The 14,413-nt window shown below is 45.2% G+C and overlaps 1 protein-coding gene across 2 annotated transcripts in view; it reads left to right on the forward strand.

Moving 5' to 3' along the window:
• The window catches only part of LOC146860845 (uncharacterized), a 442,566-nt gene that overhangs the window by 175,400 nt on the left and 252,753 nt on the right, over nucleotides 1–14,413 (forward strand). For both annotated transcript variants that reach the window (XM_085644807.1, XM_085644808.1), the window contains exon 2: nucleotides 2,973–3,116. The gene's annotated coding sequence lies outside the window, so the exon portion shown is untranslated. The remainder of the gene's footprint in view (nucleotides 1–2,972; nucleotides 3,117–14,413) is intronic.

The raw sequence follows: 14,413 nt of genomic DNA on the forward strand, positions 1-14,413 counted from the left end.
AGTGACCCTCCCACAGGTTCTCACTCCATCCTTATTTCTCTGAGCTACAAAAAACACAGCATCCTTCAACATATGAAAGCTCGTCGGACATCAGAAGGATGGGAATTCGCAAACAAACAATCTTCAGCAAAGAAGTAGAGAGGTGAATTGTTTTCTGCCTCCGTGCTCCAAACATGATCCATCACAGAAAGGCTGTCTAACAACGGGCCCTTCTGAACCCCCACCCCCACACACACAAGGCGGTGCCTCACCGAGCCAGGGCACAGGTGCCAGCTGCTGGTCCCCACTGCGGGCAGGGGCGGCACAGAGCTGCGTATAGACATGGCATTAGATTAGCGTGGCTTTCAAACTGCAGCTGAAGCATCACGGACTGAGGCCTGGACTTCAAAGAGCTGCGTAGACACACGGCTCGTGCCCAGCAATGCTTTGTACTGCAGACCGACGCGCGCGAATGCACCGTGAGGCACATGCAACCGCGCTCAGCCTCACCCTAACTGTAGTGAGTGACGGCCTACTGCACCTAGCGGCAAACAACTCCAGGAAGTGACGCACAGTTCCACCGGCTGGCAAGCGTACTAACTTAAGAACTGTACTGCGTGGCACACAACTCTGCGTGGCACCCAAACAGCACATATCTGTCGTTACGTGGTATTCAGATGGAGGGAGTGGCATTCAAGTCTACCGGGAGACACGCATTACCAAGGGGTGCCCAAGTGCTTAGTTTGAGACAGTTGTTTCGGGTGCTCGGCACCAGCACTTAACTGTCAGCACCGGCACTAATGACAGTGTACATGATGGCGCTGTCAGTCGAATTTAGACTTAAGGAAAACACCTGTTTATTAATTCAATACCCAATAAAACAAGCATTGGCATAGCCAATAGGTCTCGCCTTTGGGGCCTTATAAGTATTTAGTTATGCAGCACAATATCCTTCGTGCAACAACAACAACTGTTGCCTGGCTAAACACTTATAAGGTCCCAAAGGCGAGACCTATTGGCTATGCCAATGCTTGTTTTTCTTGTGGTGATTACCTGCATACCCGTGCCAATAGCATATACTTGTCTCTGAGATTAAACTATGCAGGTGTAAGTGCTCAGGGATGGTACAGTGAGCCTACAAATGGCTCATTAATTCAGTTAGCTTTAGTTGATCAAGAATACTGTCAACGAGGTAATTAACTGTGTTTACGGACAGGCACGCCATGTATCTGTCCTTCAGCCATAGGTTACATTCATTTTGTATGACAACTGACGGGGGTAACCAGATGGGATACCAAACATCAAGTGGGAAATAAGTCTCTCTTAGAGCTTTCCCAAGTGTTAATGCTATGATTTATTATCTGGCTTTTGGCTGCTAGAAAAATAAAGTATTAGTCACATTGTTATATTTTTTATTATTATTATTATTTCTGTTGCTGTTGTTATGATGACTGTGTAATTGGGCGCACATTGGCAGGTGAGGAAGCAAATGGAGAAGAAATTAAAGGAAAACTGTGTAAGTTCTACTGCCTGCTCAGGAGCTGGTCAGTGACTGCATCCTTCTAACCCTCCAAGTGGAAAGATGAAGGGCAAAAGGAATATATGCAGAGGCAAGACAAAAGTGGGATAGAGAAAAGAAAGCTGTGCAAAAATAAAGTTCGGCAGATTGTAGCAAAGGGCAACCAACAGTTGTCAAATACTAATGTCATGATGGAAACCCAAGGATGGGAAATGGTCGATCGCACTCTAGTGCTCCAAGGGATCATACAAGCCAACAGGGATTTCACGAAGATGAATAATTGAACGTAATAGACTCTGAACGAATATAAGTGCAGTATATGAGCTTCACTGGAGGCCATCAGGAAGTCCACAAAACGTGATAGTCTTAGGGGAATAGTTGTGGCATTATTTTCATGGTGTTGATTTAAACCCACAGAAACAGAAATGAAACACCCTGTCGAAAAATAGTTGTTCAGTCTGGAATTCCACTGAGGTCCTGCCATGGCAGGCTTTCTGTTAAAGATGAGCAGTGCTGGTCAGGAAGACTCTCCACTGGGATCTCTTGAAGATGGACAGTGTTAGCTTGCAATGGTTTTCCTGCTATATATTGACTGTGCTCGCTTATCAAGTCACCGGCTGTCGACCTGCTATAGGCGAGCGGTGTTTCCTTGCGAAGGCTCTCCAGAGGCGATCTCATGGTAGCAGTTTTTCTTGTGGAGGCAAGTTAAGGGATTGGGTCATTGGCTGGCCGTCTGGTGAAGATAGGCGGTGTCTGGTCTAGATGGCTTCCATTGGTGATCTGTATAAAATGCTCTTTTGAGGGAATACAATTCCTTCTTGTAGATTGATAGTTTTTGATGATTGATGAAGAGAAGTAGTAGTTAAGGTGCTGGGTATAGTTTTTACTGTTCTCTTTTGGACTGCGTCTCCCAGTCTTTAATAGAAGGATCTATCAGTCACTTTGAATCTGATTTTATACAAATTACATCTTTCTTCCCTCACCACTCATGCCACTGATAGGTTTGTATGCTCTCTATTCAGTACTAGTTCATTCCTTACTCTCCGTTCCCAGGTTGCCAAGCGGGCTCCAGGCAAACAGACGCTTAGTCGTTCAGTCACTGTGACTGCAATGAGGCTGGTGCTTGGGCTTTGACTCACAGGAAGTGGTTTGAGTTCATGATGAAAAAACACAATTTACTGAAAGTGACATCCCAGAAAACTGTAGACATGTGGCAACATCCTCTCTGTAAGCTGGCCTTCTCTCTGTTTATGAGCCATCACCTTCCAGGACGGAGTGTCCCTGGCCAGCCGCATGGAGTCAGTAGCTGGGTTTACTTGTTGAGTGTGGGGGACTGCTCCACGAACGTGATAATGCACAAGCGGCTTCCATGTACTCTCAGAGAATTGGCATGCATATTTTTGGTGTTATTGTTGAAGTTTTATGCATAACCCTGTTCTCACATTAAGATCTCACTTTTATTGTGTCTTTCAAGTGAGAATCCCTCTCCAATCGAAAACACCAACCTAACAGACTTCGATTTACGAGCTCCCAGGATTCCACACGCAGGGAGACATTTGATGCTGCCGCAGGTGGATGATGCCAGGATGTCCTGCGAAGGGCAGAAGAATGATTCCAGGTAAGAAACAAGCCTCACTCAGGTGCATTCCTAATTGACAGTACTTATTTAAAAAGAAGCTGCAGGAACACTGATGCTGCAGGGCTGTCTACCTTACTGGGGGCTGATTGCAGTGTATACTGCAGCTGTTGATTCGGAGAAGCTTAGCCAAAGTTGATTTCGAGATCTCAATTAAGGTGAAGCCACCCAGGAGCAGCTGTTTTTGTTCTTTAAAAGGAATAAATGAAGACATCAAGGTCATTGATGTTATGTTATGTCATGTGTATTTGCACAGTGCGGCACTCACCCATAAAGCAGCAGCAGCGTGGGTCAAGCAAGGTGTGGGTGAAGAGCCCGGTCTTCAGTTTCTTGCAGAATTCAAGAATTGAGGAGGCGGTTCTGATGTGAGGTGCCAGTCGTTCCAGGCTTTGGGGCGGGGTATGACAAGGCACAATCACAGGATCTTGTTCTGTTTATGCGGTGACTGTGCGAGTAGTAGTCCAGTTGAACAGGGGTGTCTGGTAGGTTTGTGGAAGTTTATGCAGTTGGTGAGGTACGTGGGGCCAAATTAGTGTAAGGCTTTGAATGTGTGTGTGCGAGGAGTTTGAAAAGTGCTTGCTTGTGGATTGGGAGTCAGTGGGACTCTTTGAGGTACAGGGTACTGTGAGTGTGGGCAGAAGGCTGATGATGAGCCTGGTGCTGAGTTTTGTATGGTCTGCAGTCTTCTGGTCATTTGAGCATTGATTCCAGCATAAAGTGCATTGCCGTATTCCAGCTTGCTGGTGAAGAGGGCTTGGGTGACGGTTCTATAAGTCTTCATGTCAAGCCATTTGAAAATCTTCTTAAGCATCTTGAATATGTGTTGCTTATATCTCTCAAACTAAGGTCCTTAGTATGAGTTGCCTAGTATATGGTGCGGTAATATTGCACATGGAATTACTGATATCATGGAAAACAATAACTACAGGGAAGAATGAGGAATAACCACAGAAATCGATGTTTACTCACAAATATCTGCACCTTTTCCTTGATCAGGGTACTTTGCTGTCTACATTTCACTACTTTTTCCTGGTTAAATAGGAAGGAGCAGATATTGCATCTGCATGGTTTCCTGCTGAATTCATAATCCCGATTTTCCCAAGAACTGCTGTTTATGACTGAATCAAGACTTCCAAACAACTCTTAATGAGGGGCTCTGCTGAAGTGTTTGCACTGGTGTATCTGATAGAGACATCTAGCCGCAGATTCCTTAACTTGTGAATTCTCCCCAGACGTCAGACTGGATCCGGAAACTTCTCTCAGCAGTACCTATGCGCGCTGGGGGATGGCGCAGCATGGCTCCGTAACGATGTTGACTCCGGATGTGATGTCGTTACGGAGCCATATAAGTCTCTCCCCTCCGCCGCTCTGATGTCAATTTCTTCTTTTTCTGCACTGCATGCAGATCCGGAGTAGCGGTATCTGTGGCTGATTTATTGGCCTGCTGTGACAATTATTTTTAGTCTGAAGCAGTGTGCCTTCTTCTGTGCCCTCTCTATGCCCTCTGAAGTTAAATCCTGTGCTCGAGAGACGTGAGGTACGCATCTACATTCAATGTGTATGTTGTGCTTGGGTGAGCCTCACGACGCCGAGGATTGTTACGCCTGCCAGTGGTTGAAGCCGAAGGTGCTGCGGGAGCGACAAATGAAGCTCCTGGCAGCACGGATGTTTCGGGCTCCCAGTTCCTCGAGGTGTTGGTCATCTTCCCGGTCTGCAGTTAGCAGGTCCAGAGGGCGTGTCTGTGAGCTCTTCATCCCATGGCCGACGGCAGTGGTTCCAGTCCTCGGCACCATCTCACAATAAGCGGCGTGACAGGAGATCGAAGTCGCAGTCTTCTATGACTCCTTCGACTCATGACATGGATTCGGGAGACTCCTCACGCTCCGGCGCTGAGGCCTCCCTTCAGATGTCGCTCCCACGCCTCCCCGCTTTTCCTGGAGATGGGGCAACTTGGAACCATGTGCAAGAGTATTACAATGCTCTTCATCTTGTCTTTGGAACCTCACCTTCCTCTGAAGTACCTGCAGACCCCAAGGAGGTCATAGGTGCAGCAACTGCGACATCGCCGGCGGGTTCGCTCCATGCGGTAGTCCAGGTCTTAGATAGAGTGGCCCTGCTGCACGACCCTTCAGGGTTTCCACCTGGTGCACTGGCTGACTCTGACACAACGTTGGTGGTTCCTCCGGTGACTGATTTTACAGCGCCGGAGGGCTCCGAGCCGGAGTCGGTGCACAACACTGTTGGGAGTCTTGCGGCGTCAGCTTCCCTCGTCCCCTGGTGTCTGCGTCGCGGTTGGCGCTGACGGATGCCCCTCCACCTTCCCATGCCGACGCCGATACAGTGCCGTTCCGGCACCGCTCTACGTCGTTTACAGAGCCGTTTTCGGAGCTGATGGTTTCTGTGGGTGCTTTGCAGGAACAGGTGATGGAAGGACATAAAGAGGTGGTTCCCTTTGAGCAACTAGTGCCGTTGGATCCTTCTATGTTGGACAGCTGTATTGCTGAGTTGGGGGGAGTAAGCTGGTTAGATTCATCCCCTGCTTCTACTCTTTTATCTCCTCCTGGCCTTGCCAGCCAGTTCTTCTTTGGCGGAAGTGTTGAAAAGAGGGGCTGATGTCTTACATTTGACTCTGCCTACGGTGAAGAAGTCTACAGACCCTTTTATTGAAGTTCTTCATCCTTGCCAGTTGGCGATTGAATCAGTGCTCCCCTTTTGTGAGGGACTTTCTGATACTTTACTGGGGGCATACGCAAAACATGATGTAAACCTGTGGACCATACTTTCGCCCACAAGTACCGCCCTGCCCCCAATGGGAGTTTTGTGGTCCAGGTTGCTACAGCTTCCCATGATATGGGTATTCTTCCCCATTCCCCACTTGATAGAGAGACCCAAAATCAAGACTCTTGTGTAAAACCTGTCTTCTCTTCCACCAGTGTGCCGTTATGCTCCACTAACACGATTTGCGTCCTCGGACGCTTTTTCCATGTCTTATGGGATTCCTTGTCGCAGCTATTGCCTTTGTTTCCAGAGACTAATAGGGGCGAACTGAATCAGTTGATTTTGGACGGCCACCAGGTGGGCAGGCTCCTTATCAGGTGCGGAATGTACTTGACTGATTCAATTGGTCGGGCAATTACATCTGCTGTAACATTGCGCCGGCGCGCATGGCTTCGGAGTTCTGGATTTTCAGAGGCTGTCCAGTCAGTCTTACTTGACATGCCATTTGATGGGGTTCACCTTTTTGGTGCCCACGCAGACGCTGCCTTACGTAGGTTTCGGGACAGCCGGGATGGTTCAAACCCTTAGATTTCCCATGCTCTCTTTTTTCTCATTCTACGATTGGAATGCAATGTCCCTGTTAAGGTTCACCCCATTTTGTCTTTTGTTGTTGTCATGGGCGTTTTAGGGTATCAGTCACCAGATCAGGTGTCCCTGCCTTGGCAGAAACCCCCTTTTTTTCGTTCAGTTCTTCTGGTGTTGGTGACTAGTTGTCTTTTTTGAAACCCTGCTTGGGGGTCTTTTCCTGCCTGTAGGTGGGGTTTTTGGATTTGCCCTGTTGTGGGAATCCTCTTCACGAGATTTCATTCATCCTTATGTGACATCGGTCAATTGGGCTATTGCCCTTTGTTCTGTTCTTTGACTGTGACTCAGGATTCTGCTAATCCTGCCCTGTTATTACATTGGAAGCTCTGTTTCATGGTTTACGGTTTTCCTTTCACAGCCTTTTGTCTCACCCTTGTGTATCCATCAGGTGTAATGGTACACCGCTTTTGTTTTACACTCCTTTAGAGCTTTTTCCTTCTGCATCCTTCCATGCAGAGACTTATTCTTCGATTGTTTCAATTGCAACATACTTTTCTTGAGACCTTTTCCTTATTACCTCAAATTAAATTCCGCCCTTCGGTTGCTTGCATGTTCTCTTGTGGGATGCACGCTGTTTCCATCTTGTGGCATGTGGTCACGTGCACCAGTATTGCTTTATGCTACCTCTTCTGGCTAGAGGTTGGATCTGGCTGTCTCTAGGGAGACTCTTGTTGCCACCAAGGACCTGTAGCTCATTGCTAATATCTTTTAAAAAAAAATTTTTTTATAATAAGATCTTTATTGCTTGATTAACAAAAATCATTGCAATTAAAACATCTACACAATCGAACAGTATATAAAAGTTGTACCACAAATATTATTAACAATTTACCGATACATTCATAATTATACTATAAAACTAATCAAGTTTATCAAGCATCATACAAAAAAATTACAAAATCTGTCAGACATGGGGTAGACATTGCATATTGAAGTGCAAACGTGCAATTGGCAGTAGTTCCATGGTGCAAACCGATTATGAAAGTGCATCAAAAATAACTATAGTAAGATAACTTAAATTATTACAGTTCTAATTATTACCCTAGCAGCACAAATACTAAGTTCAACATAAAACCAAACAGTGCAAATGAGCAGGCTAAGAATACATTCAAACATTCTCTTGAGGCCAAGGGATATAAATAGAATACATCTCAAACAGCCAATACCAAACATTTTTGGGAAGCAGCTAAACATTTTATCAATTGGCATAGCAATGGAATCGACTCGCCCAATAAGGAAATAATAAGGGCCTGGCAATCTGATCTAACCCTAATCTTCAAAAATAGGGGTTTCAAAAAGATACGCCGAAATTTGAGTAAGTTAGGACACACGCATACTATATGCATTAAAGATTCACGTGGCCATCCGCAAAGTCTACAATTGGTATCTGGACACTGCTGAGTCCAAGGCGGCGTGCCCTCTTTTGTTGGGTTTATTCCCATTCGTAAATTGAAAAATGCATTTTTTATTATTGCCAAGATATGAACAGTCAGATAAGGCTGAATGCGTAAAGACTGGTGTGAATTAATCACATACCATGCATGATTTTTAGCGGTAAGCACGTTTTTATCCATTTTAAGGGATTAAGTTTTGATTTGTTTTTTCAGGATTAATTTGTAATCTGGCATTTTTAATTCGTAAAGCTCAATTTGCAGGCCAATATCCCTTAGGCAAGTTGAAATATGGGATCTGCAATTGCCAGCATAAGCAGATGTTGTTATTTCTAGCCAGCAGTTATTCGCTAGTGAAGCAGGGGCAGAGGAAAACATACAGTGCATACACTTCAAAAAAGCTCCTTGTGACACCAAACACTGCCTTTGGAGACCAAACTCCAGTCTTATTTCAGCTTGACCTACTGACCTGGGAATCCCCAAAGTTGATTTATAAGCCTTGACTACTAATAAATCCAGTAGCTTAGCATCTTTCCCTCTGGTAGTGGGTGAACCATATGAAAGGGTTGGCTGTAGCTTGGCTTTCATGACTTTAAGAATATGTTCATAGGATTACCAATTCAATAATTTTTTCAAACATTTTATAAGCATGAATTAAAGTCACCGTTTTTGCCCTTAGATCTTTAAAATGATACTTAAAAGAGACTCTATTATCAAACACCACCTCTAAATATCTCTATGTTGTGATGACTTCAATTGGCCCTGCTCTGGCCCTCCATGAATTAGATTGCTAATGTCTTGTGCCTCTGGTGGTACAGGCGCCCCCAAGCAAAGGGTTTAAATCCCACCAATGTTGAGAACCATACGGCCATGCCACACTGAATGCGCCCTCTCTCGTCCGATTCGGAAGCTCAGCAAGGTCTGTCTGGTTAGTGCTCGAATGGGAGACAGCCTGGGCTTTCCTGGTACTGTTCCTTTTATATCATGTTCTGTTATCCTCTATGGATCATGGCCGTTGCGAGCTCATTGTATGAACCTGTGATATGTATATTTATGTGCCCTTGTTGGCCCTCCATTGGGAATTGCTTTCCCTTCTCTGCCTTGTGGACAACTGGATATCCCGTTGGGTGGTTTCTGGAACTCTATTTGTTTTCTTTATCTTGACCTTCTAGGTCCCGTGTATCAGTACGTGGATGTTTGACAACAGTTCTCTTTCATGTCACTTTGGTTGGAGAGGCGATCCCCCTATTTAGTTTTTATATATCGCCTGGTACTCGGAGCTCCTTTCAGCTCTGTGTGTCCTGGTGTGTACACAGAGTGCCTTTTGGCGTTGCTGTGTCTTACTGGGCTGCGACATAACTTACCTGCATATGTCTATTAGTAGGGTGGTGTTTCAGTTTTTCATGTCATTTTTGCCTTTAGGGCTTTTTATTGTTTACTTGATCCTTACACGCCTGAGTCGTTTTGGTCTGGTATGATTTAATTTTTTGTCTCCAGATCCCTTTCTTTTATTACCAAGAAAATTAGGGACAAAAGGGAATGGGATAAGAGCTTTTCTTCAAAGAAGTACTACTTATTCATCGGTTGGTGTATGCTCAGTTTCTCTAGGGCTTTACCCTACAAGGGTTAGGTGGATTGGTTCTGGTGGTTCTTCTTCTGTTTGTTCTTTATCAGGGCAGGAACCCTGATGTGCTTCCTTTCGTTCCCAAGTTTCAGTATACCTTGGGGGTTCACGTACTACATGCTGACTGTTGTCAGGAGTTTTTGTGTAAGATTTCTTCCTCTTCCCCTTCAGGCTCGGTTTTCCATGCCTGGGTTATCTGTTCCATTTTTTCGGTCCTAGGTCTTTTCTTCGACACCTTGCAGTGGGGAGTAATTTCATCTTGTTGTCCCTTTGCATTTTTTCTTACTATTTTAGTAATTCCAAATCCCATATAGTGGTTGCCCTTTGGCTCCTCTGGTTCACAAGTTCTTTATTCCAAGTTGGTGACCATCCTGTGCTTAGCCGGTGCTGGTGACTCAGTCCTCTATTGTGTGTAATGCGGGGTCCTCTGATCCTCCTCTTTGTCATATGTCTGAATTCCGGTGTGTCCACTCAGCCATTCATGCCTTGGGATCCATGCTATACGTATCATTGAGTTGGGTAACAATGAACATCCTTACTTTCGCGTTGTTATGCCTATAGGTGGACGTGCGCTTTACTCAATGTACGCGTTATTTGTTTGTATTTTTTGTGAAGTCTTACAACACTTTTAATGAAAGAGCCTTTTATCTACTCACAAGCGGCGGTGGTCGGTGTTTCCTCTCGGCCAACTGGTCCTCTATGGAACTTTGTGGGACTTGTTCCAGATTCTCCTCCTAGGGATTAAGGCTGTGGTATCTAATTCACAAGTTAAGGAATCTGCGGCTAGATGTCTCTATCAGATGAACAAGTTCCTTACCTTCGGTAATGATGTATCTGATAGGGACATAGTTTCGCCGCAGATTCCTCAACACCCCGCCCATCCTCCCCACTCTGGGAACGACCTCTGGGGTCTAGTCTTGGTGTTACCAGTCCACTCATTTCCTTGTTGAGTGACCATGGCATGGGAGTGGCCCTCCCTTTCCACACTATATTTCTACTCCACTTTTTAGGTATTTTTCTTGTACTCTGTCTTATGCACCTCTGCGCAGTGTTCGACATAGCTTGCACTTCTTTTTTCCCTACAAGCCCATATCTGGTGCTATCATACCTTTATTCCTATTTCTCTTATTGTCAAGATTTTTCAACTTTTTTGGCACACTGTTTCCACAACCAGTCTCTATGGTGTTTTCTGCGTTTTGGTGCGGAACGTTTCACAGAAGAAACTGACATCAGCGCGCTGGAGGGGACTTATATGGCTCCACTGACGTCACATCCGGAGTTGACATTATGGAGCCACGCGGAGGTACAGCTGAGAAAAGTTTCGGATCTAGTCCGACGTCTGGGGAGAATTCACAAGCTGAGGAATCTGTAGCTAGACTATGTCTCTACCAGATACATCGTTACCGAAGGTAAGTAACTTGTTCTTCACTGCATGCTCAAAGGGTTGTTTCAGATTATTTCTGTAATAAGCATGAATTCTGCTTTGAGCGGGTCTTAATACTGAAATATTGTTGTTTGTATTTTAGGTTACAAAAAGACTAAAATAGAAAGTTGTAGTTGTTTAGTATCTCCTAAATGCCCTGTGTGGCTCTCACGTATTTCCCAACTACCCACGGTTTACATTCAATACATCCTTCATGGACAGCCCTAGCTTCTGTAAACTCTAAAGTAGACACTGGTGTCCCTCTGCTTCATTAATCTGAAATCTAGTCCAAGCACCAGTGTAACCACAGTTTCCTGTTGCGTAACTACACATCTGGAATTAGATAATGAAAACGTCTTGTGGTTGGTATACAAAAATGGAATTTGAAATCTGTAGAGAAATTTTTGTTTAAAAGAGGTCCGGGGACAATCGTAAGAGGGTTCTATTGAAAAAGTGCATATGCCACGCGCGAGAAATGATAGCCTACCTTTGAAGGTCTCTTACCGCTGTAAATTGTCGTTGTTGCTACCACCAATTAATGACACGTGATGAGTTATACTACACGAGTAACAAATGAGGTACGGGAATGAGTAGAAGTGATACTGCAGCCAAGGTTTAAAAGACAGACAAAATAACTCCACAATACTAGGTAGCCACTAAAGCTGTAATTCAAGGATCTTGGGACTAAGACTTTGAATCACTATGTGAGCAACTAACTAACTGTGTACATCGCTACTCCTTCTCTAGGTGGCCTCAAGGCTTCCAGTTCAGGTACCCCGCCATCCTAAGTATGGCAGATTACCCACAATAGGATTCCCCTATTTGTTAAATTCTTCATATTTTCGGTGCCACATTGACTTCAGAATATTCTGAGACATGTGTGGTGTGCCCTGTCTGTGATGTGATTCCCATTGAGGCCTTGCATGTGATGTTATGTGTGCATTGTTCACAAGGGCCTCTCACCACTCCTGCCTCGTTCACTGCCATTCACTTCCACAGCCAGCAGTGCTTAATTTGTAAAAAAAAAAAAAAATAGTGCCAGGGCCTTCGTAAGGAGGCCACTGCAGCTTGCACCACACAGTGCCCCTCCCAGCACTGCCAGTGGCAGTACCAACACAACTATTATCATCACACAAGTGTGAGAATTCAGCCTATCCCAGGCCCCCAAAGGTATAAGAATGGTTCGGGCGGCAGTGAATAGTAATTTATAATGTATACTGCATTAATAAACAAGTGTTGCTGTGCACATCTTCAAATTAGACAGACAGCGTCACTATGTGGCAGACTGTTACAAGCCCCGGTGTTGACACCACCGGCTCAAATTAAGCTTTGACTGCTAGTCAGGTCCTGTCGACAGGCCCTTTCCATCAGCGGTCTCTGACACACTGAGGCCTCAGCCCGGTTATGCACTCCAGGTTCTCGCAGCAAAGTACTCCTTCAGCACTCTCCTGCGACCAGTGCTGGCTTTAGGGTGTGCAGCGGTGACCTGGAAATGGGGGCGCTGACCTCGCAGGGGGTGGGGGGGGCACTGTGTTTAGTAGTTACTTACGATTTCAATACACCTGCTGCAGAGTTCCTTGTGGGGCCAGCTTTCAGGCAGCAATAAAAATGTCAAGATAACTCATGTGAATAATGTTCCTGCCAGCAAGAGAGATTGGAGTTTTGTCTAGTGGCAGTTTTGACTCTCCATGAAGTGGCGCAGAGGGTGATTATGCGTGCTGCAGAGAACGCATACCATGCAGATCACAGATCTGTATTTTTGTGGATTACTACTTTTGTCACAGTGATCCTTTTGTTACTGCAGCTCATAAGATACAACCCTCATATAGAACAGTGACTGTTGCGAAATGTCATCAAACAGCTGCATGCAAACTGCATAAAATAGGTTAGGACGTCATGTTGTTTTCCCTAGTCTTTCATTATCTATTCCTATTGTTGCTAAAAAAGATTTTGTTTGGGTAGATATACATGTATGTGAGTGTGGGGCTATGGAGAGATGAGGGGGCACTTTTGCCCGGTGGTAGTGAGGGAATCTGAGGATGAGGTCATGGGAGGGAGGGGTGCCAAAAATAATTGTCGCACTGGGCGCCACCAGCGCTAAAACCGCTGACCTTCCGGGTACTGCTGCCGGTGGGGCCTGCCGCCTGTGCATTGATTCCAGTGTCAGGTCACATCTCTGCACAGCCCGCAGAGTTTCAATAGCCGGCTCTAATCTAGCCCCAGGATGTCTGTGCTTTCACAGTTGCATCCCTGGGGGTGGCAGTGGTAAGAGATATCGAATCTCAGCTGTGGTGAGGCAAAGTCTGACTTTCCCATTCTTCCTAGCTTGGTGTGTACCAGCCAGTGTATTTAAATGGTCGAATCTGTCTTCTAATGAGAGAATGAATGCTTTATTTATTAGCCGCATTTTAACCGGAAATCTCAGTAATTTTACACTGGGACACTACATTGATATGAGTACCACAGGCCCTAGCCATTGCATAGATACTTCAAGCACTCGTATGCAAGTGCCCTGCTTTAGAGGCAATGATGCACATGTAGATATTTTTTATTCATGGATGTGTGTAAGTGATTTTCATGTTTTGTATTTTCTATTTGTGCTGTTTCCATGGAACGAGAAGCCTTGTGTTTCTTTGTTTTTACTCTTTTCAAAGACTTCGCCTTGTACTCTGTATGGTCATTGCAGTATCGACAGCCTCCAACCCGGTGTCACTTTGAAGCAAGCTGTGAGCCAGCAGGAAGTGACATAATCAATGAAGCTGCCTTTACACCAATTATTAATTCGTTTATTGGTTTTTCTATAGTGTGGGCCAGACCCTAACAAGTGATACACCTTTATATAGTGGCCTACAGTGTGGGGCCTGCTGCGGGTCGTCAGTTCACGACAGTGCAAGGCACTAAGTGAGACAAGGCAAGGGGCGGCACTGGGAGGATTATACATTGAATTGACTTAAAAATACCGTATAGTGTAGTATGTAAGTGGTAGTTGCCGGTGATTTGGTACAAGAATATCGGCACTCGGGAGGCTCAATTGTTGCGAAGTAGGTGTGCTCTCTGGGTACTTTTCAAATGGGACACTGAGACGCTGAACAGGTGAAGACCCCTGTAGGTAATAGAACATGACTTAGACGAACTTCAGGATTCTTGATGGAGACACTATGGGGAGGCAAGAACTGGTATGATGTGATTAAATTCACACTGATTCCTCGCCGGCTACTTGTGCACATGGATGCAGCCAAACTAAAGTGTAAATCGTGAACTGGGAACAGCCCGTCCACATTTGTAAGGGGAGAGTCAGGGCTACACCTCTTATATGAACAAATTTAACATTTGTTGTTTTGTTTGTTACATTATTGAAGGTTAAAGAGATGTTTCGTTCAAAATAGATGAAGGTATAACACAACATAGATGTGCACATTGCGCAATCCTTCATTTACTAGCTTGATGTTCTGTTGTTTCACTGGTGCTTAGGTGGAAT

Source organism: Triturus cristatus, chromosome 3_1, assembly GCF_964204655.1.
Source record: "Triturus cristatus chromosome 3_1, aTriCri1.1, whole genome shotgun sequence".
In the NCBI taxonomy this organism is placed as follows: Eukaryota; Metazoa; Chordata; class Amphibia; order Caudata; family Salamandridae; genus Triturus; species Triturus cristatus.